Source organism: Equus asinus, chromosome 14 (genome assembly GCF_041296235.1).
Source record: "Equus asinus isolate D_3611 breed Donkey chromosome 14, EquAss-T2T_v2, whole genome shotgun sequence".
In the NCBI taxonomy this organism is placed as follows: domain Eukaryota; kingdom Metazoa; phylum Chordata; class Mammalia; order Perissodactyla; family Equidae; genus Equus; species Equus asinus.
Genome location: NC_091803.1, coordinates 13,702,895 through 13,717,253, shown reverse-complemented (window position 1 = coordinate 13,717,253; position 14,359 = coordinate 13,702,895). Strand labels below are relative to the sequence as shown.

General features: G+C 45.6%; 1 long non-coding RNA gene across 2 annotated transcripts; it reads right to left on the bottom strand.

Annotated features, from left to right (window-relative positions):
* Positions 1–9,802: 9,802 nt before the first annotated feature.
* On the bottom strand, positions 9,803–14,135 carry LOC139040118 (uncharacterized). 2 transcript variants are annotated; one of them, XR_011494011.1, is made up of 4 exons: positions 13,970–14,135; positions 13,392–13,543; positions 12,225–12,341; positions 9,803–9,994 (listed from the first exon to the last, which is right to left on the bottom strand). It is a non-coding gene; the product is annotated as an uncharacterized lncRNA (long non-coding RNA). The 2 variants fall into 2 exon arrangements; XR_011494010.1 differs by having other exon boundaries at positions 13,455–13,543.
* Between the last annotated feature and the right edge of the window lie 224 nt (positions 14,136–14,359).

The window sequence follows — 14,359 nt, the reverse complement described above, 5'->3', positions numbered from 1 at the left end:
AATTCTGGAGGTCAGAAGTCTGAAACTGGGTCTTACAGGGCCAAAATCAAGGTGTCAACGGGGCTGGTTCCTTCTGGAGGCTGTAGGGGAGAACCCACTTCCTGGCTTTTCTATCTTCCATGGGCCACCTGCATTCCTTGGCTCATGGCCCCTGCCTCCATCTTCAAACTCAGTAGTGTAGCATCTTCAAATCCCTGTCTTTCTCTCTTCTCTCTGACCTCTACTTCCAGCCTCGCATCTTTGCTCTCTGACTCTGAGCCTTCAGCCTCTCTCTTACAAGGACTCTTGTGATTACACTGAGACCACCCAGATAAGCCAGGATAATCTCCCCGTCTTCAAATGCTCAATGTAATCACATCTTCAAAGTCCTTTTTAACATGAAAGATAACATATTTACAGGTTTCAGGATTCGGACATAGATATTTCGGGGTATCGTTCTGCCTACCACAGTTTCCTGAGGGAAGAATTCTTTGAGCCTCCCCTGTGGGTTGTATGTCCCACACCCAGGGCCTGTGCACCTGTGGACCTGCATGCCCAGGCCACTGCTTCATCACCAGCTGTCTCACCCTGCTGGCTCACCATCACCACCACCAAGGCTATTCCACTAACCCTGCAGGAAATGACACCAGAATCGCCTGTTGGCAAAGGAGTCTGGAAAGTTTAATTCGCACAGTCCCAGACTTCTTCAACACAGAATGGAACACAGAATGCAGACAGAATTGAACTGAGAGCTGAGAGCAGACAGGTGAAGTCCATTGCATCCATTCACACCCTTTCATCCAGATTTAACTTCCATGCAACAGCAGTGACAACAAAAGACGTTGTGCTTCCACTTAAGATGATGCAACTTCCCTCATACAAATGAAGGCTTTTGCCCTTTTCTGAAAAGTCCCATCAGTCACTGTATCTGCATTGAGTGTTACTTTCTCTTCTGGTTCAGTTCCAGTCTCACCTGATTAGTGTGTAACCTAAAATCTAAACCTAAATCTAAAACCACTCCTGGAGTAAAATTAAAAACACTCTTTATATAAAGTTGTAGTATAAACAGAGAGAGGAAAAAAGGAATGATTAGTGAATATATAGAAATATATAAATACTTATATAAATATAAAATATAATACAAATAAGGAAGAAAATATGTATTGTTGCTACAGGTCTTCTTTCTTTTTTTTTTTTCTGGTGAGGAAGATTGGCCCTGAGCTAACATCTGCCAATCTTGCTTTATTTTGTATGTGGGACAGCACCACAGCATGACTTGATGAACCGTGTGTAGGTCCGTGCAGGGGATCTGAACCTGTGAACCCCAGGCCGCCAAAGCGGAACATGAGAACTTAACCACCATGCCACCAGGCAGGCCCCTTTCTTTTTTAAAAAATTATTTTATTGAGGTGATATTCATTTATAACTGTGTAATTTCAGGTGAACATTATTCTATTTCAATTTCTGTATTGATTGCATTGTATTCACCACCAGTAGTCTAGTTTTTATCTGTCATCATACACATGTGCCCCTTTACCCTTTCACCCTCCTCCCACCCCCTTCTCCTCTGGTCACCACCAATCTGTTCTCCTTATCTATGTGTTTGTTTGTGTGCTACATGTGAATGAAATCTTATGGTGCCTTTCTTTCTCTGTATGACTTATTTTGATCAGCACAATACCCTGAAGGTGCATCCATGTTGTCACAAATGGGACAGTTTTGTCTTTTTTATGGCTGAGTAGTATTCCACGCTACAACTCTTATTTCTGTAGCCCATCACATGGTTGTGTTTTGGGGTTATTGGTTACCAATCTGGAAAACATGAAACATTAGATGTGTACTTTATACTTACATCAAAATAAATTCCAGATGGACTAAAATTTTAAACATAAAATATAAAACCAAATAAGTAATAGAAGAAAGGAGGCGTGACTATTCGTACCCTTTGGGCAGTGGGAGATTATTAAGCATGACACCTGAGGTAGGCATCCATTGACTCGTCCACCCAGCAGCTCCCCTCTTCCGAGGACCCTGCCCTGCCCTTGCACTCCCCACCCCCTGCTGCCATGGACAAGTGGTTTGGGCAAGCGGTGTCCTCTCATGTGAATCCGTCTTCCTGGCCACGGTGGCTGGTCTAGAGGTGAGCTCCTCATCCAAGCAGGGCTAATAACTCCTCTGGCTACCAGTCTGAGTCACCTTGAGATTCTTTGGACCCCCTCCCTGTTCATGAAACTAAGATGTGTCTCCTGGCACTGCCATTGGCGGTGATTCTAGCCTTTTGGATACAGCTATCATGAGAAAATAAAGCTCTGCCAAGGAGGGAAAAGCAAGCTGAGAAGCAAACAGAGGATGGCTAGTCTCTACCTCCTGCAATGCTAGGTTACACCCTGTCCTTTCTGGTTATGTGAGTTAATAAATTCTCACTTTCGCCACAGCTTATTTCAGCTCAGTATCTATCACTTACTATCCAAAGTTCCAATTCAAATAATACCAGAGACAGGAACCATGAAAAAAAAAATGGTAGATTTTTAAATTAAAAGCCTTTTAAAACTAGTTGAAAAAAACACACTTACAAAATTAAAAGACAAGTGAGAAAATTTTATAACACACCTGACTGATGCTTTTGGCTGTTTCCTTGGTGGTCCCAAGATGGCTGCCACAGCCTCAGTCATCTCCTCATACCATATTCAGAGCTTGTAAAAGGGACTGGCGTGTCTTCTGTCTTGTGTCCCTTTTTAAGAGCGGGGAAAATCTTATAACTGTTTGCCCTCGCTCTCACTCCCAGTAGACTTTCACATCTCTTCAGCTAGAATAGAATCACATACTCATGCCAAGAAGCATAAGAGCATGGAGGATAGAATCACCACGATTGGCTAAGACTTACGGAGATTCACTGCCTGGGATGTGGTACCTGTGAGCCGTATGGAAGGGGAGAATCTAAACAAAATCAGGGCTATGCTAGCAGGGCAAAAACAGGACAGCTGAGATCCTAGGGGCGGTAGGGGCAGAGATTTGAGTAGACTCACCAACAGGTTCTGCCATACTAGACAAGAAACTTAAAAATCTAGGATACTCTTCTGCATAGTGCCTTTTGCATGGAATGGCTTAAGAGACCGGTGAGCTCCTTTTAAGCTTTCCCATACACCAGGCACAGTGTCCTTATTCAGAGCATAAAAATTAGAGTCAAATGGAGCTGAGTTCAAGTCTGAACTCCACCACTAACTAGTCTTTGGGGGCTTCTTAATAACCTCTCTAAGCCTTCAGTTTCTTCATCTGTAAAATGATGATAATTAATCATTGGTAATTACTAATAGTAATTGATAATGGTGATCATTGTTCTAAGCTCATAAAGTCTTTGTGAGAGTTCAATGACATAACGTGTATAAAGTGCATAGCAAACCATGTGGCACACAGTGAACACTCGATGCATGTTACTTTCCATCGTTATTATTATTGCTATTTTTATTGTAATCTTAATTAGAAGAGGAAATAATGGTGCTTACATCCGTACGGGGAAAAGAGACGAGTAAATAATCAAATAAGACAGTTTCATAGTGGTACTATGAGAAAAGAAACCATGTTTGTATATAATCACTAAAGACATCTCTGGTTATTCCCTAAGGATAGATTCCAAGAAATGAGATTGTTGGTCCCACAGTAAAGGAACTATATGAAATAGTGCTGTAGCTCCAAGGCTCTAGACCTGTTGATAAACAAGCTCAGTTAATGAGATCAGGTTGCATCCACCAAGAGTTTAGAAAGAACTCAAAGGTGAAAGGGTTGAAAGCACCAACTGTAATGATTTATTGTTACGAAGGGGTGCTGTGCTGAAGGACTGGCAGGCTGCCCTGAGCAAATAACAGTTTCTGAAGGGCACTCTAGAAACCGTGCTCCCAAGTTTGACTTCCATGTTGTGAAAACTAGTAGACTTAATCCTGAAGGGGTGCGTACCTGAATGTGTTGCTGACACCAGGCACTAGGGACCTCGGAGGGTAAATCTTCTCACGTGCTTAGTGACTTTTTATTGTGGGTTCCTCAGACTTCTCTCTTTGGGAGTTAAATGAGCCCTGGGTTTATAGTGAGAATCTGTGTTTGATTCAGTCTTATACCCAGGAAGATTAATAAGTCAGGATCATTATAAACTAAATTTAACTAGAGATCTTTTGGGTCACTCAGATAGTGTGATTTCAGGCCCCAAACCTTTGTGAGGGTGGCCTTGTGGTTAAGAATTTTCCAAGGCCTGAATAGCTACATATCCCCATTGTCTTCTCCTTTGGGGTGGATTTTATTTTTGTTCACCCTTCAGAGTGTTGTCCTTGAGGTTCCCAGCTTTTGGCAGAGGTCTCAGGTCCTCAGCTTTGTCTCCTGCCCCCATGATGTGTGGCCTGTTAAAACCCATGCTCTAGACGCAAGAGATGAGCAGACTCTTCAGGGAAGTCTCTCTAGTCTGGATTAGTGCTTCCTTGTCATTTCTGGCCTCCAGAGGATTCCTTTCCTTTCCCACCAGCTCATTCATGCATTAAAAAAAGACATATTTTAGGGGCTGGCCCCGTGGCCGAGTGGTTAAGTTCCCGCGCTCCGCTGCAGGCGGCCCAGTGTTTCGTTGGTTTGAATCCTGGGCGTGGACATGGCACTGCTCGTCAAACCACGCTGAGGCAGCATCCCACATACCACAACTAGAAGGACCCACAACGAAGAATGTACAACCATGTACGGGGGGGCTTTGGGGAGAAAAAGGAAAAAAAAAATAAAATCTTAAAAAAAAAAAGACATATTTTGCATGGAACCCACCATTTTTCGGTGTGCTATATGGGGAAGCTTTCTCTGATCATCTTGTCTGCCATATGGCCAGAAGTAGAAGTATGGGAGACCTGTAAGTCTGAAAAATTGTAAATGGTGTGGCTGGAGTAAAACAGGCTTAATCATTGAATCTTGGAATACTAGAATGAAGAAGCCCCAGCACCGCACAAAGGACAAATACCTGGAGATGCTGCTTTATAGAGAAGACAGTGAGTTTATGGACCTTAGGGGACCAGCTGGAGAAGTGTGGCCCTCAGTGAGTGCTTGCTGAATGAATGCAAGGCAGGTAAGGGTAGAGGTGGATGGACTTTTCAGTTGGTTGAATTACCAGACCCCAGTTATATGAATAAGCTCACATCAATTTGGAATGGCGTGTCCAGAGCCAGCTCCTAGTGGATTCTGTCCTCTCGTTTCCTGTTCAACCAGATCCTCTTATATGTGCTTTTTAGGACCTGTTTTCTGTTTTATCAATGTTATATATGAGAACGTTGGTAACATAAAGTTAGATTTGTATGTGACTCTAAGCTAATGGTGTTAGCTAGTATGTTGAAGGTAGAAAAGTGATCCTTTCCTGCCCCGCCTCCCAATAACAAACAGGGAGTAGATGAATTAAAATGTAATAGGGCCAAATGTTCTGCATGTAGGTGGAAAAGTCTGCAAAATATCCTTGTGGCCACCATCCAAGATGGAGCATCAGTCTGGAAAAAATAAATATGAAAGGACTGGAAGTGAAAGAGGTGGCTTTCTGGCAGCAATAGTAGTGAACAAGGCCTGGAGCTCTTCATGCATTGTAAGCTCAATGTGAGCCAACAGTGTGATTCAATAAACATCAAACAAATCCTAGGCTGCAGGGATAGCAGCACAGAGTCCAAACACGGAGGGAAAGGCACGCCTGCCTCCGCAACCGTCAGGTCACTTGGGTGCAAGCCTTCACCTTCTGGACGCCGGAACAAAGCAGAGAGCAGCGAGAGGAGAGCTAGCAATATGGGGAAGGAGCAATGGAAGCTTCTCCTCTGGGCTTCAGCCAGAAGAGCAGCTTAGGCTGAAGAGGGGACTTGGGAAGGGGCCTGTGTCAGTCTGCTGAGGTTGCCCTAACAAAGTACCATAGACCGGGCAGCTTAAACAACAGACATGTGTTGTCTTATGGTCTGGAGGTGAAGTCCAAGATCAAGGTGTTGGCAGGGTTGGTTCCTTCTGAGGTCTCTCTCCTTAGCTTGTAGATGGCTGTCTTCTCCCTGTGTCCTCACATGGTCTTCTCTCCATGTGTCTGAGTCCTAATCGCCTCTTCTTTCAAGGACACCAGTCCTATTGGATTAGGGCCCAGCCCAATGACCTCATTTTAACTTAATTAGCTTTTAAAACCCTATCTCCAAATACAGTCACATTCTGTGGTACTGGGGGGTTAGGAATTCAACATAGGCATTTTAGGGGGCCATAATTCAGCCCATAATAGTGCCTGACTCCTGTCTCCACAGGAAATCAATTCTCCATTGTGGTTCCAGCAGACAAAGCAAAGACCACTGTATGGGAGTTATTAGGAACGCCGATTCTGGCTCAATATAAGGAAAAGCTTTGTAAGATAAAAGGAAGAGCTTTGCCTTAGGAAGCGATGGTTTCAAAGCTGGTCAAAGAGAGGATAGATAGTCTCTTGCTGGGAGTGTTGTGTCAGAGAAAAGGTAGACTAGATGGTCCCTCGAGATGCATCTATCAGGCTGAGCTTCTTTGATGCTGAGCAGCGCTGGGTGGGAAGAAGAGTGTAGCTCATAGATGGCTGACAGATTACATAATAAGACTAGTCATTTTGAGGATATTTTTAGTATTTGAGGATATATGTGTGCAATTACAAAAATATGTCTTGTGCTTCCCTTTAATGACAGAATCCTAGACCTGGTGCTTAATGGTTTTGGGCCAGGGTGCCATTTCTTCTTAAGTTTCTTTCTCTTTCTTTTTTTTTAGATTGAGATATAATTGACATATAACTTTATATTAGTTTTGGGTGTACAACATAATGAGTCAATATTTGTTTATATTGCAAAATGATCACCTCAGTAAGTCTAAATCACCACACAGTTACAATTTTTTTCTTGTGACGAGAACTTTTAAGATCTACTCTGTTAGCAACTTTCAAATACACAATACAATACTGTTAACTATTGTCCCCATGCTATACATTACATCCCCATGACTTGTTTATTTTGTAACTGGAAGTTTGTACTTCCGACTAGCTTCACCCTTTTTCACCCACTCCTCACCCCTCCCCTCTGGCAACCACCAATCTGTTCTCTATATCTATGAGCTTGTTTTTTTTTTGTTTCTTTTTTAGATTCCACATATAAGTGAGATCATACAATAGTTTTCTGACTTATTTCACTTAGCATAATGCCCTCGAGGTCCATCCGTTTTGTCACAGATGGCAAGATTTCATTCTCATTTATGGCTGAACAATATTCCATTATATATATATATATATACACCACATTTTCTTTATCAGTTCATTCATCAATGGACCGTCAGATTGTCTCCATATCTTGGCTATAGTAAATAATGCTGCAGTGAACATGAGGGTGCAGATATGTTTTTGAATTCATCTTAACTTTTAAGCATAGGGATGAGAAGAAATGGTGGCTGGACTGCAATGACATGACCCAGAGGGAGGAGAAAGTCAAGTCCCGCTGTGCTTCCCCCAGCTGGGACCACTGGTGGTCCTTCTGAAGCTGAGCTGGCCCCTCGTTTGCAGGCCCATTCATATCAGAGAAAGATGTAAGGGGACCCAGCTGAACACTGGGTCTCAGTAGAAGGTCACTCTGGTTACTCTTGGGCACCAGTTCTGTGACATGAATTTCTGTTTGGTTCCAAAGATCAGATCTCCTTCTACCTTTTATCTGAGTTCCCATGTCTGGAATCCTGCCTCATCCCTGTGCCTGATGTCCTGGTTTGGGATTTGCATAGCACCTTGGTCCATTTAGGAGTGGCAGAGGGCTTTAGCCTTGTCACTCCTTATCCAGGGACTGGAGGCTTTCCCGCCTGCTCCTGATTGAAGCAAGTGGATTCTAGATCCCTCTTGGCAGAACTCCCAGATGCCACCTACTTACCTGCTTCTCAATATCACCTGCCCTAGATTCCCAGCTAATGTTGGTGCCTCCTGCTACTTTCTGTGAGATTCCCAATGCCAACTCTTTGCCTATCTTTCCCAGACCCTCGGGACAGTCAGTTTCATGCTGGTCAGGACTTCCTTCTGGGGTCCTCAGTTGGGTTTCTTTCCTCAGTGCCTTCACCTATCCAGCTAGAAAGCCTGGTTCCAGATCTCAGTTTATCAGAGCACGTCCAGCCCTTCCATGGAAAAGTGGGCCGTGCCCAGCCTTATCTAAAGATACGTGATTAAGGATCTCTCCCCATTCTGGTTTCTGAGATCACAACGTTTCCCTGGAGAAGCAATTCCCTGCTAAATTGTGAAGGCAGTTGCCACTACTTCACCTAATATTGGGCGATTGTTTTCCTTGGAAGTGGCGTATAACAGGTTCTTCCTCATACACAAACCTTTCTTGGCTTCCTGGTTGCTCTTAACATGCAAAATCCATGGTTTTCCCAAAGCTTCCAGTTAGGAGGACATAGAAAGCTTAAAAAGGGATGGAGACGGGCTGCCCTGGTGGCATAGTGGTTGAGTTTGCACACTCCACTTTGGCAGCCCAGGGTTCACAAGTTCGGATCCCAGGTATGGAGCTAGCACTGCTGGTCAGGTCACACTGTGGCGGCACCTCACATAAATAGAGGAAGATTGGCACAGATGTTAGCTCAGCATCAATCTTCCTCAAGCAAAAAGAGGAAGACTAGCAACAGATGTTAGCTCAGGGCCAATCTTCCTCACACACACACACACACACAAAAGATGGAGCAGGCTCTGCTTATCATATAGTTGTTTCCACATGCAAATTCTTCCTTGTCACAGTGCTGATAATCAAAGGGAAAGGTCCAGAATGAGTATTTGAAAAAGTTTCATAGGAAGAGCCAAAGACCCTTTGTAGGGGACTTAGGAATATGTTCCATTTATCCTCACAAGAAAATGGCTCGTACTTTCTTTCCCGTAGGTGAACCATCCTCGAGGACATGGTGGGGAAAGAGTTGGTCTATGGGGTGGGAAGAAGAGTTGCCTAATGGCCACTATAAAATGTCAGGAACAGAGAAGATTCAGGGAAGAAGGGAAATTGACAATTTCTAAATATTTATAGCTTGGAGCTCCAGCTGAACTGGGAATAAAACTCCCTGCCTTAACACAGCGGTCCTCAATGGTACTATCCCTCAAGAGGACAGGCAAAGCAGTGGAGGAGTCTTCTCTTTGGCCTTGGGGTCATACTTGGCTTTATAGCCTTGCTCTGCCACCTTGGGGAGGCTACTTAACCTCTTGTGTATATGAGAGAGAGAGACCGACCTTGGGAAAGTGAACCTGGGATGGTTACTTAACCTCTCTGAACCTCAGTTTCCCTGTCTGTGAAATGGCGCCATCAACAGAACCCACCTCTACTGGTTGTTGTGAGATTTAAATAAAAAGCTCCTAGGATGATGTTTGCCACGGAATAATCTGGCAAAGATTAGCCATAGCCTTCATACCTATAGTAGGTAGTATCCCTCCAGGGGAAGATAGTAGGTTGTATGGCACATCCTTATCCAGTGAGACCCTCTTTTCAAAATACTCCAGCATCATGTCTTTGTCAGAATTACTCTGATCAAGTCTCAGAGTCTCCGCGCCTCCAGCCACATCTGCTTGCATCATCTAACTCCCACATTCCCACTGCCTCAAGATGGTGCCCACACTAGGGCCCTGGGTAGGAATAAGTTTGGTTACTTGGCGAATATAACCACTTTACTGAGCTTTCTCAATTCAGAGGGGCACACACATGAAACAGTTTTTTCATCCATGATAGTATCCTTCTGGTATTGTCGAATCTCTCATCTCCCTAAGCGACAGATTTTTTTTTTTTAAGATTTTATTTTTTTAATTTATTTTATTTTTTATTTTTTTCCTTTTTCTCCCCAAAGCCCCGCAATACACAGTTGTATATTCTTCGCTGCAGGTCCTGCTTGTTGTGGCATGTGGGACGCCGCCTCAGCGTGGCTCGACGAGCAGTGCCATGTCCGCGCCCAGGACTTGAACCAACGAAACACTGGGCCGCCTGCAGCAGAGCGCACCAACTCCACCACTAGGCCACGGGGCCAGCCCCTGAGTGACAGATTTTTAAATGACACCTGACGGAGATTCCATACTTTCTAGTCACTTTCAGTTAAGATTCTGCCTAGTTTAGAGCCCTGGTCTCACCTCTGATTCTAAAGTTCTCTCTTTTACTGTTGGCCAGGTTGTGGCTGGGGAACGCAGTGGGAAGGCGAGTGGGGTCTGCACTTTGCTCTTCTCCCTCCCTCTGCCCGGAGTGGAGGAAACAGTGGTCAGCTTCTAGGAGACTGCCTCCTCCTCCCCTTTCTTGGGCTAAGCTGTGGTCTCTTGGCCTGTTGGGCAGGGAGGAGGGAGTAGGAAAGGGTCAAAGGTCCATTACTGCTCCTTCTGTGGGCTGTCGCTGCTCACTATGTAACACAGTGTTCCAGTAACTTAGGCCTCAAAACAAATCATTCCAAAATGTGGTGGGTTTAAACAATGACAACCTTTATCTTCAATTTGGGGCAGGGACCAGCATGGTTGCCTTGTCTCTGCTCCACTTCACTCAGCGGGGGAGGCTCACAGGCTGGGGTTGGACTATCTGAAATCTCTCTCACTCCCTCCTAGTCTGGTGGTTGATTCTGGCTGTCAGCTGAAATCTTAGCTGGGGCCATTGGTTGGAACACCTGCATGCGGCCTCTCCACGTGGCCTGGGCCTCCTCACAGGATAGTGGCTGGGATCCAAGGACAACCATGAGAGAGAAAGTGCCAAATGGAAGCCATGTTGTTTTATCACCCAGCCTCAGAAGTCACACAGCATGACTTTCACAGTGTTCAGTTCCTCAGGGAAGTCATAAATTCACCTTCAGTTTCAAGGGGAGGTGACAGAGAGTGATGGGGAGTATCAAGGTTCTGGAAGTGCATGTGAGGCCAGAATATATTGCTGTGGCCACTTTTGGAAAATATCATCTACCATGACTGATGGTCTGTGTGTCAGACATCCAAATGGTGACTCGTGAAGTACAAGGATGAAATCTTCAGTGGGCCCTCAGGAGCCGGCTCCCTGCCTAGCCCCCTGTCCCTATAGATCTTCCCCAGCAAGACCTCATTCCATTTTTTTTGCTGGGTCCCTTGGGTGAGACCCATCCATAGAACAAGATGCCAGCCTCCTCCTGTTACTGGCATCTGGGATCTTTGAGGTACTGTGCTGTGGGCTGGGGGTGTCCTCCAGAATTTTGAGCCTCCCTGTCCTTACTTTGGACTCCAGTCATCAAATAGAATTCCAGTCCACATCTGGTCACACCAGCACAAAAGCACCTGGGTCTGAATGAGCACATTGGTGCCCTCATCAAACAAAACCCTCATCAAAACAAAACCCAAAAACAAGCCTGTGGCCTCATTCCCAAATAAGCCCAGGCGACAACCTTCCCGTGTCTGGTGTGTAATGCGTGGGCATTGGATTAAGATGGCCCCGGTTCTAATCTCATCTGTACCACTTACTGTTGGCCTGGTTACCTAACCTTTTGGAGCCTCCATTTCTTTGTCTGTAAAACTGGAATTATGACAGCATCTATCCCATTGGGTCGTCATGAGGCTCTAACTGAGTTGACCCACGTAAAGCCCTGGTACAGTGTCTGGCACACTGTGAACTATTGTCGTTAGCTAGTAATGTAGTTGTTATCATTATTGTATCTTTTGACTCACTCACATTGGACACAAGATGAGTTTAGGGCTCTGGGCTGTTGACTGACCCTTGGACTTGAGCTGCATATGTGGTCCCACCCAGCAACTCTTCCCTGTCTGTATGCCAATGACAGGGCAGCCTCTGTCTACAGCACACAAAGGTGGCATGGATATAGGAGAGCTTAGTACAACTCCAGTGGCTCTGACAGGCACCCAAGAGGAATAGGGTGGTCCTTCTTCACCCTTTAAGAACCAAGGTAGAGAAGACAATGATAACACTGGGCTGTGTTCCCAGGTCTCGTCTTCATTTGTGCAGGCTGTGTACAAATTTTGCAAGACCTTCTTTGAAATTCTGGCATTCAACCCTAGGACACAGTACCAAGCCTTCTCTGATCATCAGAGTTTCAATCACAGGCAAACTGAGAGTCATTTATAGCAGTGCCTCCCCACTTTGCCTCTGCTATTGGCCAAATGGCAAAGGAGAGAGAGCACATGGCACAGAGATGCATCTCAGAGTTGGGCTGGAACCTGGAGAACAGCTGAACTAACCCCAGAGATTCCTCTAACCATCTGCGTAGTTTATAAAGGAAAAGGATCATCTTTGCTCTAGGGAGCTTACATTGTAAGGAAGCATATTGTGGATGTACAAACACTCGTAGGCAGCACAGGGTGGCTATCATTCACCGGCCATATGATCCTTAAAGCTTCTGGCTCCAGGATTCACAGTCTGATGATGCTAACAATCGACGACAGGTACCGAATGTCGAGAGAGAATAAAGAAGGGTACAGGAGAGAGGTAATTAGAATTTTTGGAGGAAGGGAAGTGAGGCCTTCACATTAGGAACAATACTTGAGAGCTTATAAATAGCATTTTATCAGGAAGATAATGAAAGATCTGAGTGTAGGTTGGTTAAAAAAAAGATGGCAGGCAGGATTCAGGTGCATTCAAGGTGAAGACAAACAAAAGACAGTTTTAGTAGTTTAGGCAGGAGATGAATGGAGACCTGGTACAGAGGAGGAGCTAGCTTCTAACTAAGACTTCGTATGAATTTATTTCTATATGCACGTGTGCAAAAGTTCTTTGCAAGCTGCAGAACCCAGTAACACATTCGTTGTCATAGAAAGGTAGTCACTAAAGGATAGATTGGCGAGAAGAGAGGAGAGCCAGGATTTGACAGCAGCAAGAAAGAAAAGAGAAGGACTGGGCTAAGAGCGGCCAAAGCAGAGCTGAGAAGTTCCAGTCAATCATACAAGTCAAAGCCATTTGAATCGAGCAGTGGTGCTGGACTTAAGGGACAGAGACGGAGAGAGAAAGAGGAGAAAGCTGGGAATGACACCTGTTGGGTGGGTTTGGTATTTTGGGTTATAAAAGGCAGGATAAAGAACTGGGAAGAACTGGCTAGGACAGAAATTGGAACTCAGGTAATGGCTTCAGGTGGACATATGCAGGTTTGAACGCAGGGAGATCAAGCCCAAGAGGAGGCAGGGACTAGAGAACTTGGAGGAAAGTTTCAATGATTCTATAACACATGCCCTAGCCTCTGTGATTCCACTGGTGGTAGAAGAGTGTGTATGTTACATGCCATTTCATGCAGTTGGTCAACATAAGGCTTCGTCTGGTGCCCAGGGAGTGCCCCATTGGTGATACCCAAGGGCAGACCCATAGTCCCAGCATAGTGCCCTTGTGGCTCACTGCCTTGGCTTCCACCATGTCTCTGAGACACAAGGCTGTCTCCCGGGTGCCACCTGCAAGGGGGTTACACGTTGGAACAAGCTCTCTGCACACCTTGCTTTTCCGCCAAATGAGGAGTCAGGGGCAGAGTGGAAAGAGCATGGCATGTGTGGTCACCTGGCTGCTGCCTCTTCCTGCCTCTTCCTGGGTGTGTGGTTTCGTGCAGGTGACTTGACTTCTCAAAGTGTCAACTCTCCATCTGTAAACTAGGGGTGATTTTGGTCACAGCTACTTACCCCGCTGTCCTGAGGATCGTGTGGAATGGAGGATATGATGATGCTTTGCAAACTGCAAAGTACCTTATAGGTGCCAACAACCATCACCATTTTTAAAATGCCGAAAACTGCGTTTCTTCCCACCCTGCAAAATAAAACTAGGGGAAAGATCCTAGAAGATTTATTTGGTGTGGGTATGAATTAAAGGGGAAAAAATAGCACTGTTTCAAGAATTTTCCCAAATTGTCCATTTTCACTCTCAAAGAAGAGACAAGTATCTCAGAAAGACTGTTGTCCAGGGGCTGCCTCCCCACAGGCCCTGGAACACAGCCGGTGCCTGACCTGCAAATGCTCCCCTGAGCCAGGGAACAGCCAGATGGCCGCTGCCACCTCCCTCCCTGTGCAAACATCTCTCACCCGGCAGAGTCAGCAGGCCTCCCAGGGAAAGGCGCCTTGGAGCTGCTTCTGTGTGGTGTAGCTCAGAAACGAGGAGCCTGCGCGTGGGCTCTGGACTTGGGTTAGGTTTTTAATCCGGGCTCCTGAGCAACAGGGTCATCTATCTTGGCTCCTTCTCTCTTTGTGTAAACAGGGCTGGGGGCCCATGTGCTTTGAGCACAGCCAGGCCCCTGCCCTCACTCCTCCCCGTGTAAACACATTACAAAGAATCTTTGTAACTATCCTTTGCAGCTGCCCAGCTCAGAGGCAGGGAGCCTGCATCGGGAAGGGGGTGAGGGGGAGATAAGGGGTGCTGGAGGAGCCAAGGGCAGGTGGCTAAGGGGTGGGGCTGACCAATACCCCCTGTGCCAT